General features: G+C 44.0%; 1 long non-coding RNA gene across 1 annotated transcript; it reads right to left on the bottom strand.

The window, feature by feature from the left end:
• Positions 1-1,426: 1,426 nt before the first annotated feature.
• On the bottom strand, positions 1,427-25,392 carry LOC128838587 (uncharacterized). The gene is made up of 3 exons (XR_008445210.1): positions 25,315-25,392; positions 4,215-4,277; positions 1,427-2,497 (listed from the first exon to the last, which is right to left on the bottom strand). It is a non-coding gene; the product is annotated as an uncharacterized LOC128838587 (long non-coding RNA).
• Between the last annotated feature and the right edge of the window lie 1,425 nt (positions 25,393-26,817).

Here is a 26,817-nt window from a genome sequence, read left to right as displayed (position 1 = left end):
TAGGTGCATAAGGCACCAGTCACCCTGTACCATAGCGCGATATGGTGGTCTATAGCAGACACCAACTAGTACCCCATCTTGTGCTTCATACTTCTCTCAGCAATTCTGAAAGTCTGGCCACTAGAGTGGGACTTCACTGTTCAGTTGGTCTGTGCTCTGACCTGGATGTTACTCCTAATCCCCCACCCATCCACACCCAAAAACCTCTCACTTGATTTTATGGTACTTCCAAGCCAGGCTAGCTGTACAGCGGGATGTATGGATCAGAGCCCAGGTTTTGCTTTTATTCAGGCTGGTAAGCTGCCCACTTTGCAATGAGAATGCAGGTTATCACTTGAATGTTGATAGTCCTCCAAAGCCTCCCAACAATTCCCCATCCGAAGAAGTGGGCTGTAGTCCACGAAAGCTTATGCTCTAATAAATTTGTTAGTCTCTAAGGTGCCACAAGTACTCCTGTTCTTCTTTTTGCGGATTCAGACTAACACGGCTGTTACTCTGAAACAATTCCCCTGTGTGCCCAGAAAGACAGACAAATTCTCCCACAATTCACTGGGAAAATCATAAAGTATCTCAGTCTACCACAGCACAAAGAAGCACGAGGTCCTGGTGCCACACTGGTGAGTGCAGCACCAGTGAGGACCCAGTGACTTGGTATGGCTTTACAGAGCTAGGCTAACGCATGTACTCAGACCCTAGTGCCGATCGCCTGGGCTAATTCTGCACGGAAGATATATCTGTACTTAGGGTCCAAATGGGAGCTCAGCTCTTGAAATTCTGGCCATCAAAGTGCTAAATAGGACGAAAACATGTTGAATCCTGAAACAAGCTAACTGGAAGGGAAATACAAATATAATTATTTTAAAAGTACTCCCTGTGCCATAGGTTTTACTATTTGCATTACCATAGCCCCCGCAACTCACAGTCATGGTCCAGGACCCCACTGTGCTAGGTGCTGTACAAACAGGAATAAACACAGGTTTATGTTTCACTCTGGATTTTTGATCCACTTTCCTTTACATATTCTGCCCATGGACTTTAATGAGCTTGGACAAGTATGACTGTTAATGTTTGGGGATGCTATTTTTACTTTTTTTTTCTCTCTCCAAAGACTGTGTTGCATAAGAAGTGAAAGAGTAAAAACAGTCACTTAATATAATTGCGGTTTTTACATCCTGCATCACAGTCAATTCATCTTTCCACATGAAGCTTTAATTCAGTTGTCTTCAGTGGATGAGCTACTTTGTGTCCATATGGCTAATAAGTGTTATTCTGCATTCAAGCTAAAGGGAAAAGAAAAAGTATTTTAAAAGTGCAGCTGATCTAACAAAACACACATCTGAGAAGGATTTTAGCATTTCAAAGGAACTACTTGCTCAAGTGAGCTGCCTTTATTATGAACTAAAGAGGAAAAAAAAGGAACCTTCAGTAACATTTGTATTATGGTAGCTTAGATACTGGAAGTAAAATAGACAGTATTGAATAGAAAAAATGCTCAGTTCTTGCGTTCAGAGATAATTAAAACTACTTTACCATGTGTCAATGATAACAAATGCAAAACTGACAGAGATGAATGATAATACAATGCTGTGAATACATTTTGGCAAATAAAAATAGTGCTTGATTTAACCATGGCATGTGAGAAAAATGATTTACCACAGAGCTGAAATTGCAGGCTCAACTGTATCAGTATGTTTTTATGGAAGACATATGGCTTGTTCTCACTTCTCGAAAATGTGCAGCTCTTGTATTAGCCAATTGTTTCACTACAGAAAAACAACAGCACAACTTTCTCTTTAATTTAGATGAAAAACATGTCAAGTTCCCAGTGCCAGACAAGCCAGTTATTTTTTAATCCCTATTTCCCTCTATTTTTTTAACTTTGCTCTGCTTACAGCTGTTCCCTAGCTCTCTCCATCGGATGAGGAGGGGAAGCAGGCACCTGCTTGCACAATCAAAGCCAATGTTTCTCCTCCCAAGCCAGCTGGCACAGGGTGCCATGCATCCAGCATTTACTCCTTCCTCTCCAGAGATCAACTGCACAGTCTCTACCACCCCAGGACCCAGGCCTGCAATGCCACAGCTGTGGAATCTGGCTATTGAATATCCTCTCAGCTACTTGCTTCAGAGCGGTGGACAAAAGCAGTCCCCAAGATTGAGGGGTCAGGGCAGCAAGCACTACATAGACTACCCAGACCAAACTTCTATATTTTGGGGTTTAGGAAGTTAGGTGCTTTGATGCAACAGTGATGGAAGTCATGTAAGTACATACATAGGGCCCTAACCATTTCAGTTGCTGGAGTTATTGTTTAGTCACATGGCATGTGTATGGTGCTTTATGGATGCATACAATGACAACATCCCTCCCAACTACATTTTCTGTTCTTAGTAACTCCACACTCAGCTGCTGCCAGTTCAAGTCAACAGGGGCTCCATGCATGGATCGGGTCATTAGTTTTTGCCAGACTTCCTCATGGTCTTTTCAGCAGGACTCTGGATCCTTTCAACGAAAGGAAAAACAGGAACAATGAAGAAATACATGAAATATTACAACTTTTCTGCCCTCGGTGGAAAAATCTCCCTCTCTCAAAAGCAGAATATCCATCCCTTAGTTTACTAGTTTATCTCACCCCTTCCATCAGCATCGTCTGTTTTCATAATTTGCTGTTATCTGCCTACTTTAGGGGACAAATTCTATTCTCAGCTACACTCTAGTTTGAAATTCAGGGTACTTCCATTGACCTCATTGGATTTACTCTGGATTTCAAGCAGAATTTAGTCCCCTGTATTTATACAGGCCAAGAATTTAAGTAGAGAGGTGCCTAAAGTTAGCCAAGTACATATGTAGACACCTAAATCAGTGATCTGATTTTCCAAAGTGTTGAGCACTCAGCAACTCCCACTGAAATCAATAAGAGCTGCAGGGTGCTCAGGATTTTGGAAAACCAAGTCATTTATTTGTCTATATAAGGATTAGGGCTCTGATTCAGTAACACATCTAAGCACATGTCTAAATTTAAGCATGTGAATAGCCCCACTGAAGTCAATGGGATTGCTTGAGTACCTAAAGCTATGCACCTGTTTTGAAAGCCTTAGCAGTAGGCCATAGAGCACATCTTCCTAAGAATACATTAGAGTAGGAGAAAGGTTTTCTGTAAATAGGATGTAGATGTTGTGTTCTGGCCTGCAATAGCAAACGTTCTATTCTTCTTTCCCACAATTTTATGCACAAGGACCCAAGCAATGTGTCTTCTTCCTCATGGATCATTCGGAACAAATTCTCATGATTCCTCTCTGATTAGAACTCAGTTGTGGCTTCCAGGAGCAGCCCAGAAAGCAGATTGCAACTCAGAGTCATAGTCTGCCTCTTGGGTTGTCCAGAACAACTCCCCCAACAACTCCAGAGGGACGTACCCTACCCCTGCCCTATACCTGGTGCAATTTACATCCTCCCAGCACACTGGTGTGACTGCACTGGCTGGCATGTTGGGGCGGGGGGAGATAGAGTGAAGGCTCTGTCCATGGATTGTTTCTTTCTGCCTACAGGCATGGGGCATGAGAATGGGGGATGTAGCAGTCCATTCTCCCCTGCATGCAGCTGTCCATAGTGGAGTGAGCCAGAGCGGGGAATCGAGGAAACACTTTACACCCATCTTCTCCCCTGTGTGTGCTGCATAGGCCATGAACTGGCCCTGAATCTATACCATGCTGAATCCTGGATGACCCTTCAATCTAACGCAAATGGTTTCTTCTGCTACTGTACGTCCCCTCCAACCTTGCTGCAACTATCATATCAATTGCAATGTTGAGTGTTTCTGTGCCAGTAAACACTCAAAATTGCTTGGTAAAATGTATCATGAACTAGTCTCTTCCTTCACCCCTGCAGCTCTCATAGCCTCCACCCTTGCCGAAAGGCTGGAGCTTTGTCAAGCATTAGAAGAGCCATTGAGGGCTGTGAAAGCTAGGCTGATAGGAGCCACAGCAGGGCTCGAAGGGCAGGCAGAGTTCTGTAGATATCTTCACAAGCCCAATAGGGACTGTGGGGTTAACTGGGCAGCTTTAGACTAAAGAATGAAGGTTAACTTGTAAAATAAACAAATGCAATAAAATGGGCTTCCAAGAAGTTGGCAGTGTGGCCTAGTATGGCTTCAGAGCACAGAGGCAGGCACTGATTTGAGCCAACCAAAGAGTATTTCATTTATTCTGCTCCTACTCACACAAAAATGCAACGGGGGGAACTTGTACTTCTGGTTTCAGACCTGATGGGCTCCATTTCTTACCTGAATTAGAAGTAGGCAAATAGTGAAAAAAATACATTCATCAATTTATTAGAAAAAACATCAACATTAAATACACTATTTGACAAATATTATTTGACTAGCTCTAACCAGATCCACTGCTATGGTTTTAGCTTTTTTGTTTCTTTCGAGACCTCCATACTCTTAACATAACATGGGTTTGGTCAATTTCAGCATTTTATTTGTTATTATTAACCATGTGAGCTCCCTCCTGTGTGTTACTCAACACCTGGATAATCCAATTCTTCTTCTTTGCTTGCTCTCATGTATTCATATTGGGCCTGCTCCTAAAGTCAACAGCAATTCTCCCATTCACTTTAATGGTGCAGGCTCTAGCCATTACTAATGATGTTACTGGAGCTATTCCTGGTTTACACAGCTAAAAATGAGAGCATAATTTCATCTGTGACCTACAAAAAGTCTGAAGGCAAAAAAGAAAAAAAGGGGGTGGGGGACTATAAATGTATTTATAGCCAAATTACACAAGACAAAATTAAGCCCCTGATCTTGCTACTGACTGACTGAGCACAAGAGTCCACCCAAATGGAATTAGTCATAGGGTTAAGACCTTAGTGATCACCTGGCATCCCCAAGGCTCTCACTGTGGGTTTATGCATGCTGGGCAGAGAGGAGGATCTAGAATTGGTTATGCTTTTTATGTACCCCTCATCACAGAATATCAGGGTTGGAAGGGACCTCAGGAGGTCATTTAGTCCAACCACCTGCTCAAGGCAGGACCAATCCCCGGACAGATTTTTGACCCAGATCCCTAAATGGCCCCCTCAAAGATTGAACTTGCAACCCTGGGTTTAGCAGGCTAATGCTCAAACCACTGATCTATCCCTCCCCCCCTTGAAATGACTCATTTTTTCCCCTTTAGATGACTCAGATGTTCAGTGTCTGATCTCACTGCATCAATAATTATTATTACTACAATAGCACTAAGGGCATGTCTGCACTGCTATTAGACATCCGCAACTGGCCTGTGCCAGATGACTCCGGCTCATGGGGCTCTTTAATTGCAGTGTAATCATTTGGGCTCAAGACTGAACCCCTGTGAGGGGGAGGGTCCCAGAGCCCAGATTCTAGCCCAAGCCCGAAAGTTTACACTCCAGTTAAATAGCCCCTTAGCCAGAGTCAGCTGTCATAGACCAGTTGCGGGTGTCTAATTGGAGCAAAGACATACCCTCTTAGGCCCCAGCTGAGATCAAGGGCCCATTTTGATATGCACTGAAGGGACATATAGTAAAGGCGATCCCTACCCTAAAGAGCTTACAGTTTAACTGGACAAGACAAACAAGGCACAGGGAGAAAGAAAATAGCATTGTCCTCATCATGCAGAGATGGAATTGAAGCACTAAGAGATTAAGAGATTTACCTAAGGTCAGAGAGGTCATTTGAGGCAAAATCAGAATCGGAACCTAGATTTGCTGAGCCCTAGTCCAGTGCTTAGCCACAAAACCATCTTTTCTTCTGTAGCGCCGACAGACCCCGGTTGTCAGCAGGATCAAACCAGGGACCTCTGGTGCTTAGTGCATGAGCCTCTACTGCATGAGCTAAAAGCCATCTGGCTGTGAGCTAAGGGCGTAGAACAAACTCATTAATCTCTCTCTAAGTGGTCTTGGTGCCACTAGATAGAACAGAACACGATACCCAGGAGGTGTGTGGGTTACATACTTCCCCTAGCTGAGGAAGCGTGTCCTGAGCTTCAGAGACTTCCCAGTTGAAATCCTGGTTGAGCCCCCACTTGTAACGCCGACAGACCCCGGTTGTTAGTGGGCGGGATCAAATCTGGGACCTCAGTGCATGACCCTCTAGTCTACAGCATGAGCTAAAAGCCAACTGGCTGTGAGCTAAGGCTATAGAACAAACTCATTAATCTCTCTCTAAGTGGTCTTGGTGCCACTAGATAGGACAGAACACCACACCCAGAAGATGTGTGGGTTACACTTCCAATAGTGCCGTGAATGTGACTTGTTCAGACTGGAATTGTCAATAACTCTATATAACAACCCTCCTCCTTCCCCACCCCCAAAAAGGATGCTCATTTTGCAATTGTCCTATACTTCTGTGGCTCCAGATATATAGCCGCAGACTGCCAACAGTGGTGCAGCCATTCTGAACTATCATTAATACTATTGGCAAAAATTCCAAAAATGCTTAAAAGTCTATTCGGTCCATATTTGGCACTCAAATAAGTGACCTTGTTTCTTAAAAGTACTGAGCGCTGTTAGTATTGGAACTGAGGCCAATGGGAACTTCTAGGTCTTCCGCACTTTTGAAAATGCAGCCGCTTATTTGGGTGCCAAAATATAGGATTTAGGAGCTGAAGTTTAGGCACCTATTTTTGAAAATCTTGACCATTGTTTGCCAAGCACTGACCCCGGGTTCTGACACAAACAAGATGTAGTACAGATCCAAACAATCCAACGCCAAACAGAGGCACATTACTGAGCACAACATTGTCAAAAATGCCTACTTGATTTGGTAGCCTAAGTCCCATTTCCAAAAGACTTAGGACAAAATTAAAAAAAATATTTAGGTGCCTAAAGCTGCAAGGTGGAACCTAGTCGCTTTTTCAGAAGTGTCTAGGTGCCTAACGTCCATAGAAATCAAGGGGAATTTGGTGGCTAAGTGCTTCTGAAAATCCCACTACATGCTTGAATCTTTAGGCACCTAAATATTTTTTTAAATCTGGCCCTTCGGGTAATTTTTTTTAAGTGCGTAAGTTATTTAGGAGACTAAGTCCCATTTTCAAAAGTTACTTAGGAACCTAAGACTCATTGAAAGTCAATAGGAATTAAGCTTTTTTGAAAACTTTATCCCTAGTCTGTGTGCCTCAGTTCCCCACCTGTAAAATGGGGATAATGGCACATTCTTCAGTCACGAGGGTGTTATGGGGAACAGGCGGTAGGTCCTTCGCTCCTAGAGGGAGTGAGGGACCTGCCACCCCCGAATTGCTGCAGGTGCCGCCCCTCTCCCTTAGCCGCCCCAAGCACCTGCTTGTTAAGCTGGTGCCTGGAGCCGGCCCTGATGGGGAATAAATACATTGAAGACCGTGAGGCATCCAGCTGGAAGCAGTGAGTACCTTAGATAAAGAGCAGGAAAGAAGGCATGAAGATAGGAGTGGAAGGAAGAAAAGAAATGAGCATCTAAGGTGGTAGCATATATGGAGCAAACCAGGGCAAGAGGGTGTTACTATAAAAATGAGATCTAAGATGCAGTCCTTGAAGGGAAAGACAAGAATTTAAATTAAATGCTGTAGGCATAGAGACTCCCACTGAAGTCAATGGCAGTTGGACTGGGTTTCAACTGAGAGCAATATAGAATGTTTTCCTCCTCGGAAAGGTATTTTTCATAACTATTCTGACTTCCTGTTTTAGGTCTCTATATTGTCTCCAGGGCCGGCTCCAGGGTTTTGGCTGCCCCAAGCAGCCAAACAAAAACACACACACACACACACACACACACCCGCGATCGTGATCTGCGGTGGCAATTCGGCGGGAGGTCCTTCACTCCGGGCAGGAGTGAGGGACCGTCCGCCGAATTGCCGCCGAACAGCTGGACGTGCCGCCCCTCTCTGAAGTGGCCGCCCCAATTTTGCCCACCCCCGAATTGCTGCAGGTGCCGCCCCAAGCACCTGCTTGGTAAGCTGGGTGCCTGGAGCTGGCCCTGATTGTCTCTACCCAGAATGTACTCTTGTGGAGATACATTTTAGAAGAACAAGAATAAAATTATGTTACATACGTGGTCTTATTCCAATGGGTTTAAATTCATAGACAAAATCCTAGAATAAGTTCCAGGATATACTTCTATTCAACCTCTCTCATAACACAAGAATGAGAAAACGGTAAATGAAACTGAAAACCAAGAAACAATGCCCAATTTGCCACAATAGATCCTTGAGGCTAAGAGTCTGGGAGGATTAAAAAAAAAAGGTTTAACCATTTATATCAAAACAAGAATAGGCAGGAGTAACTATTAAATAGAAACAGCAGCTCTGGAAAGGATATAACCTGTCCTGGTTGAGGGCATAAGCTAAACTTTTACTATTATGGGTTAGATGAAGACTTCACAACTCATAAATGCCTGCTTCATGGTTTCTTCCTCCGAAACATCTGCTACTACAGTAGCAACTGTCTGAGGCAGGATAGTGGACTAGATAGACCATTGGTCTGAACCGCTATGGCAATATCTATCAATATTTTCACAAGTATAGCTTCTTCAGTGCTGTTTATGTAGCAACAGTTTCATAGACGGTAATCTTGTTAATATATAAACATCTGGACAATATCTTATATTGAGTCTCCATTAAACTATATGTTGTGGTATTACTTCTAATATACTTCTTAAAAAAAAATCAAATGCTTTCCCTTTGCAAATTCTTCCAACGTAAGAATACTTATCTGTGGTGGACTTTGAAATTAAGTTAATCCCAAGGCAGTCATTTCATGTTATCTTTTCTTTAATTTGCTTATCTTTAGTTTCTGTTAAAATATGCTGGGCCCAACTCTTAAATCTCAGCAGCATAAATACAGACTCTGGGTTTACATTGGGGTAAACTGAGATCAGAATTTGGCCCATTTGTGGCATGTACTTCTTGCTAGTTTACTTTTGTTTATTTGTATTCTATCTGTATATTTATTGTAATATAGTTACAGTATTCTTGCCAGCAAGTAAAAAAGTATGGATTGGATGAATGGACTATAAGGTGGATAGAAAGCTGGCTAGATCGTCAGACTCAATGGGTAATAATCAATAGCTCAATGTCTAGTTGGCAGCTGGTATCAAGCAGAGTGCCCCAAGGGTCGGTCCTAGGGCTGGTTTTGTTTAATATCTTCATTAATGTTTGGGATGATGGGATGGATTGCACCCTCAGCAAGTTTGCAGCTGACACTAAACTGGGGGGAGAGGTAGATACGCTGGAGCATAGGGATAGGGTCCAGAGTGACCTAGACAAATTGGAGGATTGGGCTAAAAGAAATCTGATGAGGTTCAGTGAAGACAAGTGCAGAGTCCTGTATGTAATGTAATGATTCTGGGCCTTTATTGTGCCCCAAGGACATTCTTAATGCTATTGAAACCACTAGTCTCTTTCTGTTGAGGAGCCCTGGTGTAAAAAAGTACCGATGTATTTCTAGGATGGCATTCTGACAGTTGCTCATTTGCAGCAAATTTGATGCTACCATTCAAATTGCATTTCCAGCTTCCTGCGCTCCGATTTGTCATACTCGTTCTGTTGCGGACAGTTGAAGTTGGGGGATTTATAACTGGTGTCGATTTTCTGCTAGATATGAGACATTTCAATGGCACAGACAAAAATCGAGTCACCTGCAGTGAGATGTTAAATACCAACACAATAGCACCGAACAGGTGATTAAATTATTTGGTAGCCCTATTGGACATTACACTCTTTCCTGCTTTTCTACAGAGCTGCAATACCAACTGTTTAATACAATGAAAAGAATAAAGCAATGCCAATTCCAATCTGCGATGCGCCCTGGAATTGACAAGACTTTAGTGCCTCAGTGCATCTTCCAGGCTTAAATCCAGTGGAAATGGATACCTCAAGGACTGCCCTTGTACTCTGTTTTTTCAAGATGACTTTTTTTTTTTTGCTCTGTTAAGCTTTATTCCCAATGGGATGGGGGATTCCTGGTAATAGGCAAGACCAGGACTGCAGGATTTGGCCTACCAATATTTTACTTGGCATACACAATGGCTTCTTTGTTTTGTCTGATAACCTCTAATAAATACCATTTCTGTTATTCCTGTCACATGTTCTCTTTATTGAGGAAACCATGACCGATCTGGAGCTCCGTTAACTGGAACGGAGACCTTTGCCCTCTAGTAGAGTGACTATAAAAAGGAAACAGTATTGTTTCTGAAGGCTACAGCAACAAGCTGTGCATTTTCCCCTCTTCCTGCACTTATGGCAGGTGATGATACATTCTTCACCAAGCTGAAGAAAGTTCTGTTAAGGAATATTCACGTAGGTTTCTGTTTATGGCCCTCATCTATCACATTGCAAACGACTCCCTTAGTTCAACACACTAGACGCACCATCACAGAACATCATCCTAGCTCCTTCAAAACGGGAGTCCAAGTGTTGTAATGGATAGGGCCCCAGGCTAGGGGACTGAAAAGATCTGGGTTCTAGTTCTGGCTCTGCCAGAAGGCAATGTTGGGCAAGCCACATTGTGTCTCAATTCCCCTGATACTTATCTTCGTAAAATATTTACAGGTCTAGGGAAGAAAAGCACCATATAGGAGCTAGGTTTTACTGCTAAAGCCATTACAATTGGGGCCTGAAATTCACCACAGGAAAAGCTGTTTAGATGGTTCTGTTTAGAAAGATTGTTTTCATTTCTGACTTGGTTAAAGTAATATTCTGCAATGCTTGTCATATCCAGACCTTCACAAACACAAAATCTGGTTGAAACAGAGGTAAGGTTACCAGTATGTTTCAATTAATTTCATCTCATACCCCAAACCCATAGTACTTTCTTTGCAAAAATTCAACACTTTAAAGAAGAAGAAACCCCAAATGTCTGGAAACGAACAGCTAGGGGAGCCAGGTTGTTCTCCTTTGTTGAATAACCCCTTCTCATTCACCATCACTTCCCTTGACGCATACTGCCTCACCCACCAAAACATCACTTGGGGTGAAATTCTGGCCCTACTGAAATCAATAGCAAAACTCTCATTGACTCTAAGGGGGCCAGAATTCCACTTTAGGAGATTATGAAATCTCATTTCCTGTTCAAGGGATTCATTTCCAATAATCACTTAGGGATCTATTGAGGAGTTACCTTCTGTAAGGGACACCTTGTAGCTTTGCTGCCCTGCACCGACCCTGGGACATAATTGTGAATTAGAGAGTCACAGTTTGGTGTCTGGTCTTCTATTGTTCCAGGGAGAAAGTAAGTTGTTCCATCCCTTTACTTGGCACAGCTTACTTTCCACTCTGTACTGGCTCAGTCGCACTGGTTGCTGCTGGCTGGAGTTAAGGCCCTGCACACTCCAAGCCCCCATATGTGGCTCCGTGAAGACTATTTAATCGCCACACTGTGGTCTGCGATGGGAATAGCCCACGCAGGGGCTTTATGACCTGCTACTTATGTACAATGGGTCACAATGTACTGAAGTGAATGGGGCTACCTGTGCGAGTAAGTACTCGCCAAAGACAGTAAGGGTTGCACATTCAGGATGCTTATAATTTGTTCCCACTAGAAATAGGTTTGACCACATGTAGAAGGCATTATCAGAGATGCTTTTTGGTCCAAACCATCCTCTGGAATCCTTGGCATTTGGCCTGTAGGTTCTTTGCATCTCTGCACTATTTATTAACTACCATTCAGCAGTTATCCTTTGAAGTTGCAATACTTTAAGAACTTACTTTACCTTAATAAGTTTAAGAGGTACCCTAATCACAGGCTATAAATACCCACTTAGGGAGACAATATCTGCTAGTAGAGAGCTCTTAAATCTAGAAGACAAAGGCATAATTGGTTTCGTTGGCTGGAAATTGAAGTTAGACAAATTCAAATTAGAAATAAGTGCACATTTTTTAACAGAGAGGAATTAAGCATTGGCAAGTAGTGGTGACCTCTCCATCACTCATCACTTTCAATCAGCATTGGGTGTCTTTCTAAAAAGACATGCTATAGGTCAGTTAAGGGCTGGGGGAGGGATAGCTCAGTGGTTTGAGCATTGGCCTGCTAAACCCAGGGTTGTGAGTTCAATCCTTGAGGGGGCCACTTAGGGATCTGGGGCAAAATCAGTACTTGGTCCTGCTAGTGAAGGCAGGGGGCTGGACTCTATGATCTTTCAGGGTCCCTGCCAGCTCTATGAGATTAGGTATATCTCCATATAATACACTAAAAAGTTAGGCCAACCCCAGCTACGTTGCTCCGGCGCGTGAAAAATCCACAACCTTGAGCAACAAAGTTAAGCCAACCAAACCCCTGTTGGAAGAATTCTTCTGTCATCCTAGTTACCACCTCTCGGGGAGATGGCTTAACTATGCCAAAGGAAAAAACCCTCCCATAGGCGTGGGTGATGTCTGCAGAGATGCAGCTGCAGTATTTTAAGTGTAAACAAGCCCTAAGAGTTATTGAGCTCAATGCAGTAATCACTGAGTGAGGTTAACGGCCAGTGTTATGCAGGAGGCCAGGTTAGGCAATCATAATGGTTCCTTCTGACCTTAAAATCTATCAATACGGCAACAATCCAAGCTATGTAAAGTTTGCCAAGCTGCCCTGGTGATGAGTGCCCTATAAATATTGTAATTATGAATAATTATAGTAATACATTGTATGGTTCTGTATTTCCATGCATTCTAAGTATCTCTATTGTATATTTGGGAAAAGGCTCATAGCTATATATTTATCTCATCGCTCAGGCAACCAAATTCTTATAATCGGAGACACAGGGGTTATGTCTATATTGCAATAAAACACCTGCGTCTGGCCCGTGTCAGCTGACTCCGCCTCCCAGGGCTTGGGCTGCAGGTCTATAAAGTTGCAGTGCAGACATCTGGCCTCAGGCTGGAGCCTGGGCTCTGGGACCCTGTGAGGGGGGAGGGTCCCAGAACTCAGGCCTGAGCTGGAACCTCTTCATGGCGATTTTATAGCCCTGCAGCCCGAGGCCCCCGAAGTGGAGTCAGTTGACACGGGTCCGATGCAGGTGTTTTATTGCAGTGTAGACATACCCTGCTGTATTCAGTTTATAGACTTATAAGAAATGCAATTGCTTGACTACTCAATGTTACTTGTCTAAACATTTTCACACTGAAACCCTGGCATCTGCTTTCCTTCCTTCTCAATTCTCTCTCTAGACTGTTGAAAATAGATATTTAGTACACTGGGCCATACTACAAATGCTGTGAAAGGAACACAGGATCTGCAGATACAACACAGGAACACAAGCACTAGAAACCGTCTCATTTCAAAGGCCCCCAGTATAAATCTCCACAGTTTGATACACAGCGATGAAAGGAGACCCACAAGCTACCCACTGCAAAGGAGGTCCAAAATGCTAAATCCCTCCAGGCATGTAAAAACATTCTTATCAAAGGAGCCGTTCATAGAGGCTCACACTCTGCTAGCACAACTTGGGTTTTTCCATGATTAATGGGAACTTTGGAGGAATGCAAAATACACTATAGTCAGGGATAAGCTGTTTGTCAGGCAAAATATATTGGGAAGTGGGCCAGCCAGGGCTGCTGGGTTACACACATTCATTTGTTATATGTCCTCCTCTTCTCTAGTTCCAGAAGTAAATGCAAAGGATGAGTGTATATGAGCCCTAGCAAACCCCCTTAAATAATAATAATGTACAGAAAGTCTATTTCCCCTGACATAGAGCCCCCTATGTCTTCAGTAACACTGAAGGTCAAGCTTTTCTAAAGACATAATGGCTCTTCTTTTATTTTTACCACCAGTGTAAACTGAGCCTGATAGATTGAATTGCTGCATTGTAATTTATACTCTTGCTTCACTTTAGGGCCCATTTACACTGCTGTTATTGCTTATTTCCTCTGCTGTCCAGCTTCCTAGAGTTTATGCAAATGAGAGAAGCGGGATTATTTGTGCCAACAGTGGCTTTTTCATTGGAAAGTCTGAATTTGAAAAAGTGGTTTTATGTAAAACTCACATGTGAAGTCCCAGCCAGTTACGGTTGCAGTGCTGGAATCTTATCAGACAGTAAAACCCTGCAGTCAGACATAAGTCAGTGTAGCTCTATTAAGCTCTTCCATGGAGCTATACTGATTTACATAAACCGAGAATCCGGCCCAGAAGACACTCCTATGCTTCAGTATAGCTATCCAAAAAGACCTTGACCCTTCCCTTTATGCTGTACAAAGTATTCAGAGTGTAAACTTAATCCTGATCGTGAGCAACTGTGCTCAGGCAACAAACTGGTTTTTCACATGGTGCTGTTTATTTGAGCGGAAGAGTGACACAAGGGTGAACTCCTGGCCCCAGGGAAGTCAGCCGGAGTCTTGCCATTGATTTGGCGGAGGTAGGATTTCACCCATTATCAGAGTTGTGGGAAGCCACCTCTTCCTTTCAGTCCACAGCCAGGGACACATGCTGCAGTGAACTTATTCACATGAGCAAGACATACAAGGTTTAGCCCATGTTGGAGGCTCTAAGACCTTCATGCCAAAAAGCCAGTGGTTCCCTTGTTTAAAAACAAGGCTCGTCTCCAATTTACAAACCAGGTAGAATGGCAGGCACAAAAGACTAAGAGGCCTGTCATACGCCCAAGAGGAACTCTAGGAGGAACTGTGGCTCAGGAACTGAAAGTAAAGTTCAGTTTCCACAACCTTTCAGTTTCTATTGCCTATTCAGTCATTGGTCTCTCTGCTAAGGCTGCCAACCATGGTGACATCTGTGATGGGGGTTATTGTGGTGTACACACCTGTCTGCTAGGAACTGGGTTGAGACCCTTCGACCCATTTCACAAAAGCCACCGAGCAACTGTCAGAGGGTGGGAGCTTTCCCTACCTACCAACTTTTCTTGGTTTATATTTTAACTGCTGACTTAGAGGTATATGATCTGTGTCCCATTACCAGTTTTTCCAATTTCTCCCCCCTCCCGAGTCTTCTTCAGTTATTTTGATCACTAAAATGTCTGAACCTTCTCTAACACAATTGACATTTCTCTGTGTATCAGATTCACGTCTTCAACCTTTTGTTACCTGACTTTTTTTTTGGGGGGGGGGGGGGGGTATGTGTGAAAATTGATTGGAAAAAGCATAAGATAGATCAAACACCCGCCCCGCCCCCCCGCAGAGGGCGGCATGAAGTCTCTGATCCTCTTCAGACGAATGGGACTTTTTGTGGTCCTCTGGCATAGAATTGAATTTCACCAGATAATAATTAACAAAATCAAACCCGGGAAACAAGGGTTACAATACCAGCAAGGGATTCTGATAAGAACGTAGGTTTTCAACAAACCTCTATCGTGGGCTCTCAGTGTGGTATATTTATGACATGACATATGCATGACAAATAACATTAAGCAGTAGGGGTGACAGATTAGTTCCCTGAAGAAATGAGGTATTTGTGAAAACCTCACATGATGTTTGTGTGTCTATCACGAGGGGCTGCCACACTATAACTCATTGTTTGTCGTGGCACATGTGACGCAGACACACACAGTCATTTCATTATCGAGGGATAATATTATTATTGATATGACGTTTCATCTTCAAAGCACTCTTCACACATTCACAACTCCTCACAAACACCCCTCTGAGGTATGCAAGTAGTTATTATCCCCAAATTAGAGATGGGGAAAATAAGGTAGAGAAATTAAGTGACTTGTCCTCAGCTAGAGAATGCATCAAAGTCAGAGCTAGGATAATAATTTAGGGGCTGCTGGTTCCCATGGCTCCCTCAGACTAGGCCCCCTGATGCCTTATTAATGCTTATCCCTACTGTATTCAAAACCATACATTTTCATTTAATACGCTGCAACTTCTATAACATTTAATTACTTCACCCTGCAGCTTTAAATTATGAAGGGGCTTCAGAACAAGGGTGGCTTCTGTTCGATTTAATTAATTTCCCATGTGCCTGGCTTGATAAAAAGCTCATCTGCTAAGCTAAGGCCACTCCTACTGTACACTGGAAGGTAAAGACGACAGTGAAACAGAGGCCAATATTCTCACGGCGGGGTGCCCCCTAAATATAAATGGCCTCGTTTTCAGTAGCGCAAGGCCCCAGCACCCACAAGTGCCAGGAAAGTCAATGAGAGCTGAAGGTGCTGACCACCCTTGCAAATCAGACCATTTTTTATTTAGATCAGACAGGTGAAAAGCTCAGAGGGTGGTGGTTTATTAAGCATAACGTGAGCATTTGGACCCTGATTCAGCAAAGCACTTAAGCACATGCCTCACTTTAAGTATGCAAATAATGCCATTGACTTCAATGGGATGACTCCCATGCTCCAAGTTAGAGTGCTAATGCACCTTGCTGAATCAGAGAAGTTACTGTTACCATGGCCCTCTACCCATTCTTCCCCACTGCCACTCGTGGTGTCCTGTCATTTTGCCAGACAATGAGCTCTCTGTGGCAGGGGCTGTTCTATCCCCATGGTCGTCCAGCACTTGGAACAAAGGAGCTCTAGTGCTGATTGAGGCTTCGAGGAACTACTAGAGTGTAATATCCATGTCCCTACATATTACGTGAAGAACCTAACTTTAGATATCCATGTTTGAAAATTTTGGCTAGCAGTTACCAACAAAGAGCAGCTTCCAAATGTAGGCCCAGAAAATATGCATATACACACACTTGTGCCTGAAATGTTGTAGTTCAATCGGAGCAACAGTCTTGGTGAATGCTAGTTGCAAGGGGGGGAACGTAAAGGGTTTGACTTGGATCCAGTTTTGGCTCCATGGATCCAAGAAGGAGAGATTTCTCCTTTAGGAAATCTATTTACGACTTCTATTCCAATACCAAGTGTCCTCACCCCCACCAGACAATGCTTTTTCAGCACAACCAGGCATGATTAAAGCATCCACTTCAGAAAATAATGAGGCACAGCAGCAAACTGGTTAATGAGCAGCCATATTAGGGCTACATTATTGTGCAGACAATGGTAGGCCACAACCCAGGCCCCTGCAGCAGTTGTTACAGTGCCTCATTCCAATCTGCCACCGCCAGCCCCCATAAAAGCCGCCATTGTTCAGCCTCTGCTTTCAGTTTCAAGGAGGAGGCCAAATTAAGGATAAAGAGGGAGTAAGGGACCAAGATGACAGAAATACCAAGCGTGTGACATTAAATTGTTCTCATCTTTGCTCACAAATCAGCAACTGTGAAAAGAAAGAGTATCAATTTCTATGCACAGGGGACGGGCACAGCAAAGGCATATGTCCTGTGCAGACCTGCCCTCTGCAGGACAGAACAATGCATAGCTGAGCTAGGCTGAGAACAAGATATTGCTTAAGAGACCACCTAAAAAAAATTGCACATAGATCTTCCACCCTCACTGCCACTGGAGGAGTGTCCCTACAGCACATTTTGCAGCGCTTTGTCCAGTCTAGTATTAAATGTCCCAAGCATTTGAGCTCCCATCAATTCATTTGGGTTTTCCCCCCATAACCATAGCCTATTGTAGTTCACCGCCAAGGGGTTTCTCCTGATGTTTGGCTACATTTTCTCTTTCTTAATTTAATTTCATGAATCCTAGTTATATCCCCATGTTCTACCCTGAACATCTCTTCTCCTTCATTTTCATATGCTTCATATACTTGTAGATTGTTATCAATGACCTACTTCCCCATAGACGTTTCCAAGCCAAAATATACATTGATTCTTTTTTCCATCTTTCCTCTTCTATAAACGGTTTGTTTAAATATTGGGATCCTAATACCCAGGTAAAATATCCAGGTTTCGGATGTGGAATTACACACAGGCTCAGGTACTTGATGCAACATCCCATATACACTCTCTCTCTTATAATCCAGCCCTAATGCTGTGTCAAATACATGACTTGGATTTCAGGCCTGTGCAACTGGGTAAGGAGGAATAAGAATTTCTCTTGCATGTTCCATCTGCCCACTGGAGCAGGTGGGCCAACCAGGATGGAAAATGAGTGGAGCCTTTACATCAGTCTCTCCCCTTCCCAGCACACCAGCCAGTGCAGGAGGTATTCCAGTTTGCTGCTGATGTGGACCAGCAGCAAGTTACTACCTCTCTAGAGCCAGGGAGTAGCAGACAGAGAATTGTGCCTTACACGATGTTTCTCAATCACAGTGCCTCCTGGGGTCACTCCTGGGCTGGTGCCATGTACACACCACTCTTTGTGCCTAAAGACACAGTGCATGTTTTAAAGATTGCTACAGAAGTAGAGGAACCTGTATCTACTAGTTATTGAGCATATAAAGGAACATGTGACATCTTTCTAGTCTAGTGCAGTGTCTTCCATCACTTCAGTCCCAGTTACCGTTGTTCTTCCCTGAAATCCTTTCTGCGGTTCTGGAGTTCTCGGATATAGAGATAATACTTGTTCCTGTCACAAGTGCAGGGGACTGGACCTCTCGAAGTCCCTACCAGTTCTATGATTCTATGCCAAGAACTGAATAAACACAAGCTGGTTCCAGTGCAAAAGAAATATCAACTACTGCTTCAGAAAGAAGATCTGGATTTATCTGTGATGGTGTAAACGTGTGTGTTTATTTTAAATGGTACTCGATTGGTTTTGGGGACGGAGGGCCACTTGGCTGAATGAAATAGTGGCCTAGGTTGGAATCTTCTGCTTACATTGGGCCCAGTCCTGCACCCTGAGCAACTGTGGGAGTGAATTTCAATTAAGGGGAGAGTTGAGGATACTCAGCACCTCACATGACTGGATTCCTGATGTTTACAGCTGCCAAATAACTGGTGACATAATGGATACTTTGAATTTCATCCTTGAATTTGGCTGGGAAAGGTTAGAAAAGCAGAGGAGGCAGGAACTGAGAGCTGCTGCGTGTGCAGAATGTTTTTCTGGCACTGACCCACAGACGTCTGGCTCCTGTGATATAAAAGCCAGGGGACATCTCCTCTGTACCTAGCACATATACAACTGTACATGCTGTATTACACAAAAAGAACAGGAGTACTTGTGGCACCTTAGAGACTAACAAATTTATTAGAGCATAAGCTTTCGTGGACTACAGCCCACTTCTTCGGATGCATATAGAGTGAAAAACACACACACACCCCGACCATGAACAGGTGGGAGTTGTCTTACCAATTCTGAGAGGCCAATTAAGTAAGAGAAAAAAAACTTTTGAAGTGATAATCAAGCTAGCCCAGTACAGACAGTTTGATAAGAAGTGTGAGAATACTTACAAGGGGAGATAGATTCAATGTTTGGAATGGCTCAGCCATTCCCAGTCCTTATTCAATCCTGAGTTGACTGTATCTAGTTTGCATATCAATTCCAGCGCAGCAGTCTTTCGTTGGAGTCTGTTTTTGAAGTTTTTCTATTGTACGATAGCCACCCGCAGGTCTGTCATTGAATGGCCAGACAGGTTAAAGTGTTCTCCCACTCGTTTTTGAGTATTATGATTCCTGAGGTCAGATTTGTGTCCATTAATTCTTTTGCAGAGAGACTGTCCGGTTTGGCCAATGTACATGGCAGAGGGGCATTGCTGGCACATATCACATTGGTAGATGTGCAGGTGAACGAGCCCCTGATGGTATGGCTGATGTCATTAGGGCCTATGATGATGTCACTTGAATAGATATGTAGACAGAGTTGGCATCGGGCTTTGTTACAAGGATAGGTTCCTGGGTCAGTGTTTTTGTTCAGTGATGTGTGGTTGCTGGTGAGTATTTGCTTTAGGTTGGGAGGTTGTCTGTAAGCGAGGACAGGTCTGTCTCCCAAGATCTGGGAGAGTAAAGGATCATCTTTGAGGATAGGTTGTAGATCTCTGATGATGCGCTGGAGAGGTTTTAGTTGGGGGCTGAAGGTGACAGCTAGTGGTGTTCTGTTATTTTCTTTGTTGGGCCTGTCTTGCAGGAGGTGACTTCTGAATGCTGTATTACAGATAATGGCAAAGATGACTACTTGCTGGGAAAGAACTACTGCTGCGGTACTGGGCTGAGACAATGGCACAATTCACCAGAAGGTAAATTCTCTTCTTCATTCATGAGCAGTCACCAAGAGAGGATAATGGCTGTGTACCTATGTAACCTCATATGAACTCATAACATAGGAAATTTCCTATGCCATTCATGAGTAAAATCATTCCAAAGTCACTATGTCTGTGTATGACACTCACTCCTTCCCCCAAATGGAGCCACACCTGCATATAAACCTTTCATAGAGGTTAGAAGGGACCAGTAGGTCATCTAATCTGACCTATTGTTTAACACAAGCCATTACATTTCACCCAGTTACCCTTCAGTTTAGCCCAAAAACTTGGGTTAAACTAAAGCATTTTTCTCAGTAGATGAAATTGTTGCATGCCACAGGCACAGAACAGGAGAGAAGGTGCCACCACTGCCTGAGACCTCTGCAACCATCAGGGATTGATTAGGTGAGATATGCCCAGCTGATCCTAGAATCTTGAACTATGGGAGCTTACTGACATTTTAGAATGATCCTACCCATGAATGACACCAGGAATTTCATATTTAGGTGTTCATATGTGCCCCATTTGTGAAATGATTGGATTGATTTAAATTGAAAGAGGATTCTATTTCCTGTAATTGTCCCATCAACACATCTCGCTCAGAGGACAGCTGAGGATATTTTATCTAGAACAGAAATCCACAGCTGCTTTGACAAGTCTTCCATTATTTGGATGAACAAATCTAAGAAATCCCTTTGCAAGGGCAAAGTTGAATTGTTTCTGATCTTGCACTACAGTGTGAAGCCAGTAATCCTTGTTTTAAACATAAGATAGAGTGTTTGCATATTTCACCCAGCCAGGGCTGGGTGTTCATTGTTTAAAATGTTTATTTTATGTATTATAATATATCCATTGAAGCAACATTTGATTTCCAAGAAATAGGGCTCACATGATGGGATGGGTGGGGTCGGAATATTCTGAACAAATCTAATTATTGTTATAAACAGAATATGGAATGCAGTTAATTTATTCTACTAACAAATTACAATATGGTCCTTCATCTACATGGCCCAAGCTAAGCTGTAGATAATTAAACTGAAAAATGAGAGTTGAAGGCACAAAGTACCTTTCAAAAAGCATTCAGGACATTCCAGAAAGAGCAACACTTCTCTTCAGTTGGTTTTAGGCTACAACACTTGAAATTCATCTATTTCTTTAGCTATTAAGTGGTTCAGTTTGCCACTTCATGATTTTATCATGAGTCTTGAGGTATTTAGAGTTATTCTTAAAGCCCTGGCTTCTGGAGTCATGTGATTGTGGGAATCTCAGCTTTCATTAACAAAAAACAGTTTCTGGGCCTCAGTTGCAGGGAAAAACTTGAAAATGTGAATCCTAAAAGGCTCAAGACACAAAAGACAAATGAAAACCCAAGTTTTTTTTTTTAAATGTATGATTTTAAAGACAATCTCATGATGTCTGGGGCCTGACTTCAGATTTTTGAACCCTTGAGGGTGACAGTACTGTTGATTCACAGAGACACACATGATGGAAGATGCCCAGATTTTGGGCCTATTCTACATATACACATGCACTACAGAGCTGTTGTGTTTCACACACAGTTTCCATGCTCACGGTGGAAACTACCTATTCACATTTATTTTCCACAAGGATCAGGCAGCTGCAGATTTTATAAATGGGACAGGCTTATGAGAGAGCTAAAAACCCAGACTTCCAGACACCAGAGAAAACTTTATACAGAAAAAGCCATGCATTTTCCTATGTACTGTGGAGCTGTAAAACTTAAATGAAAATATTTCCCCCCCCCCCCCCATCAAAAGCAGGGCATGAAAGTCTCTGAAAATATATATATATATATATATATATATATATATATATATATATATATATATATATATATACACACACATACATACACACACACTCTACAGTGAAAACATCCAATTCTACAGTTTTCATATTCTGTATAGTATCCGTCTCTCTAAGAGCTGGGCCTTCGCTCCAAAAATCAGTATTTGTAGGACCCAATCTTTCACCACTGAAATCAATCAGGATTGTAATTTTGGGTACAATTTCACAGCAGCTGGGTGGTGAGAGTCCCAGCTCCAGACAGACATTCCCAGCTCTGCTCCAGCTCACACGCTAAAAATAGCGGTGCGGCCACAATGGCACGTCAGGTGGCTCAGGCTAGCCACTCAAGTACATACCCAGTTGGTTGAGCAGCACTGTACTCATGCCACCAGCTTGAAGAGCTGCCCATGCTGCCATGGCCACACTGATATTTTGGTGTGTTAGCATATGTACATCCACCGGAGCTGGGACTCACACCTGCTGTGTAGATGTACCCATAGACTAATGGCTATAACATCAGTCCCACAGAAGGGCTACAACCCTCAATCTGCTCTTCCCTCCATGAGTATTAGGATTCCCTAGATGGACAGTCTCCTTTTTCCTTGTAGAAAAAGCTATTTTATTTGTGTCTATATACAATTACGTTGTTTGCTAAGTGCACCATTGTTTGGGTGCTGGCTCTATACCTAGAGGATTTCCCATTGCTTGTGTAGATTATTTCCCCTTCCTTTTGCAGTGCACACTGAACATATTGCATCCTCAAGTCATTCCTGCTCAGTTCCACCACCCTGTGGTAGGACCTTTAACTCACGGTGTGATTTAAATGTGTTGTGTAATGCTGAGGGAGCAGAAGTGCAAGGGTGCATATTCCTAAGAGTGTTTTCTGACTCTCCTCCACCCTGAAATCATTTTTTTTTTTTGTTATATGTATTGTGACTGGGTCTAAACATCCCCCACTCAGAGATCAGAGGACTGAATGTGTGAAGTGCTTAGTGCCTCCTTTGAGTGCTAAACTGGATCTCAGTCCAGATTTACACAGGGATAACACCATTGTCAGTGAAATGACATCAGTGTATGGATCAGGATTAGGCCCCTACATATCTGAGGAAGAGAAGGGTATTCCACACCTGACACCGAGCCCTTTACAGAACTCGGTCCATAAACATACTGTGGAGCAATGAACACATTCTACTAGAATGGCATCTGAAGCAAGCTCTCTCAGGCCCACAAATGTGTGTTAATTCTTCTGATCAATTACTACTACTAGTTATTCCTTTTTAAAGGCTGGCAGTTCTTGTCTCAGTACTGTAGAGAGCAGAGTATGACACACCCCTTGACTTAATGCCTTTGCAATTTACAGCCTTACACAAGTGAGCAGCCCTGTTGCTTTCAATGGGAACTATTCTCCCCTGGAAAGTGAACACGACTGGTCCTTAAGCTTATTTTCTCATGTCTCTGAAAGTTCTGGCTTTGTCTGGGAACAGAAGAGACATGTTGAAATAATGGACCACACTAAAGGCCCAATTGGAAGTAGGAAATACCAGGAAACTTATGGGAGACTATTCCTAAAATAATTGTCTTGTAGGCACAAGAGGCTCAGATACTTCAAAAACGTGGATACTTAAATCTGATCTGGATACTTAGGCAACCTCCAAGCCTCTGGAAAGCCACCTGCTGTTACCAGCCAAGATTGCCTTTGCCTACTTCTCAGTTTTTCCTAGCAAAGCCTGCATGTGAGCAGTAGTCAGGTGTTTAAATTGACCACTCAATTATCTTTTCAAGTTTAGGAGAGTGACAAGCCAGTTTTTATCCCATAGAAATATTTCTAAGTGACAAAACTATTTCCCCATTCCTTGATGGTATTTATTGCCCCAGAATCAGCAGCTGAGTGGGGGAAAATGGAGGTCATCTTTCAAGTACAAGGTCAGTTAGAAAACTGTTTTGCCAATTACCTCAGTCAGATCAACGTAATCTGTGTCAGACCAGGGAAGAATTTGTTGTAACAAGCATTGGCCCAATGGACCCTACGTGGAAAACTTTTTGTTTGGTTGGAGGGCATGTCTCGTGCATGTGACTTCTTGCAACAAGGTCAGTAAGCCCCATGGGTTGATGGGGGATGAAAAATAGTGAGAGGTCAAGGTCTGTAAAAGAAATCAATTTCTTTAAAGAGAAAACACTTCTTGGAATCAAGAAGCCCAGGGCTATGGTAGAGGTCAGTTTTCACAAGGTTAGAGCTGCCACCTAGCATCTGGACTAAGCAGATTTTGCTTGTAAAATCTCAATCCAGTTGGTCAATGTTTTTCTTTGAAAGCCTTAGTTTAAAAAAAAAAAAAAAAAAAAAGATGAACCCTTTTGTTTTTAAATAAGATGTAAATGATTATTACACCTGCTTTATTTATATGACTGAGATGGTTTATATAGTCAGTTCTGATGTCAGTGTGCTTGCCAATTCTTTTTGCAACATTTGCTTGCAATGCATCTCTGCTGGGCCTTTGTTTCATTTGGGGGCGGGGGGGGGCGCGAACAGGTCAGGCAAACCAGAAAAATATATATGTTCAAAAAAACCAAAAAAAACAAAACAAAAAAACCAACAGTATTCTAGCTTGTTCTGCTCACAATTTAATATGAGGTTTTAAACGAAATTTCCCCAGATACTAAGTCTGTGGGTGTGGTCTGAGAACCTAAACAGAACAGAATCCATTAATCAATATTTATCAAAAGCTTTCACTTTACTGGAGGTCAAATAGAAGCAATTGCTTTGTCTCCTACTATCCCAGCCAAGGTTCTGGGGTGACTCACCAACTCGCTGAGGTGGAGTACCAGGAGTGCTCTAGCCGTGGAGTCAGAGCGCTCTATGTGCGTCCACACTGACAAGGCGTCGTGAGTTAGAGTGCACTGGGTACGTCTACACTGCAGCTGGAAGCGAGCCTTTCAGCCCAGAGACTCTCACCAGCAGGTCTTGAGGTAGCACTCTACCAGGGCTACAACATCACTGCTATTTTTAGAGACTCTGGCTAAGCACCCAAGCTCAGACTTGGGGATCAGGTGGGCTTGAGAGCCTGAGCAGCAACGCCCACACTGCTATTAACAAGCGTCAGCTTGAACCCTACTAAGGAGTGTCTACATGCACTGGGGGGGAGGGGGGGGTCACCCCCAGCTGCAGTGTAGACATACCCTAGATGGCCTGTATTACGCAGGGAGGTCAAAACTAGATGCTCAGAATGGTCTCTTGGAGCCTCAGAAGCTAAGAATTTGTTTTTTCTATTTAATTTCATATGGACGAATTTGTAATTTTGAGTGAAATGTGAGGATATTCTTGTATCTGAACTGTTTTGGTGACTGCTAGTGCAAACAAACATCACTGGCTTGATTTTTAATGGGAACTGCAGCTGCTCTGAAAAACAGAGCTACATGCCATTTATCACTTCAAATAGCACTAAGTTCTTTCTAGTACACAGACAAGCAGTGGCCGATTAGCTGCCAGGCCAATGGGGCCTGTGCCCAGGGCCAATTGGGGGCCCCTGGAAAAATGGGAAACTCTGCACCCCAACCCTGCTCTCCAGCTCTACTCACCCTGGGAGGGAGAAGGGGGCTCTGTCATTCCCATGCTGCATCACCCGCACTCCCCTCCCCCGGCATGTTGGCTCACGGGGAGCAGACAGAGCAGCTGTGCTCTGGGTCCTGCCTCAGCAGCTGGACGCCTCCTCTTGGGTCCTAGTGCCCACCTTTCTCCTCTACAACTGAGTGCAGAGGGCAGAGCAAGGAAAGTGGGAAGAGGTGAAAGTAAGCTGGTCCGGGCCGGTACGAGTAATACCAGTAAGAGCCGGTACACAGCTTCCCTGGGGCCTGACAATTTAAAAGGGCCTTGGGCTCCTGGCAGCAGCCGGAGCCCTTGGCCCTTTAAAATTGCCACCAGCGCCCTGGGGCTCCCAGCTGCTGCCACTACCATGGTGGTGATTTAAAGGGCCCAGGGCTCCTGGCTGCCGCTACCACAGCTGGAGCCCTGGGCCCTTTAAGTCGGTGCCAGAGCCCTGGGGTAGCATTGGTGGCAGCAGCTGGGAGCCCCAGGCCCTTTAAATCACTGCTGGGCTGTGCTGAAGGGCTGGTGGGGGGAGTCTGGCCCCAGCCCCTTCTGCTTGAGCCACCCTCCCCCACCCCCCACCTTTCTCAGGACCTCGGCTGCCCTGAGTACTGGTAAGTCCCTTAAGTTACTTTCACCCCTGGAAGTGGGGTGAGAAGAGAAAGGGAGAGGATGGGGGAAGGGATGAGGAAGAGAAAGGGATTCAGGAATGGGTGGGGGAGAAGCAGGAGCCCAGCATGTAGTATTCCCTGGACAACTGCATCAGAGCAGTGCCAGTGCTTCAGCGGCCAGTGCTAGAGTTTGCCAGTAGCAGCTGGGGATCCCCCATTAAGCCATCCTCTCCTCCCCCTCCCCCCCACAGCCCAGGTACCACTGTAGGTGGTGGGAGAGACAGACCGTGAACGAATGGTTTGGCTTCAGCGCGCACATGTGCATGGGTGTACTCTGTCCCCCCCAAATATAGCAGTCAAACTACATCTATGGCCCTGGAGGAGCTCTAGCCCCCGCTGCTGCCTCAGGGCGGGGGGAGCTCTCCCCGCTGTGGCCCAGGGCTATGGCAGGGCGCGGGGCTTCTCTGATCTTGGGGCCGCAGTGGGGTGTGGGGGGAGAAAGGAGGATGGTTGCAGGGCTGCAGTGAGTGGGGTAGAATGGGGCTGACCATGTGTCGAACTTGGCAGGGTGATGGGGGAAAAGGGCAGAATGGGGTGGGGCTGTGGGCAGGGCATAGGTGGAAGGGACTGAACAGGGGGGCCCTCCCCACTCCTGCCTGAAGTCCCGCCCCCCACTTGCTCTGGGCCAGAGCCCCATGAAACCTTAATCTGCCTCTGCAGGCTATTAATAATAATAATAAAATTATTATTAACGTATAGCATCAAGTTCTTTACAGACAAGTTATGAAGGCAAGGTCCGTGTCCCAAAGAGCTTACAAAGAACAGGGGATAGGATAAGGAATGATACCTCTCAGTTGTCTAAACAATGGATCCAAACATGCCAGA

This window comes from Malaclemys terrapin, chromosome 5 (assembly GCF_027887155.1).
Source record: "Malaclemys terrapin pileata isolate rMalTer1 chromosome 5, rMalTer1.hap1, whole genome shotgun sequence".
Classification (NCBI taxonomy): Eukaryota; Metazoa; Chordata; order Testudines; family Emydidae; genus Malaclemys; species Malaclemys terrapin.
Note: the sequence above shows the minus strand (reverse complement) of the source record. Positions and strands in the feature narration are given on the sequence as shown.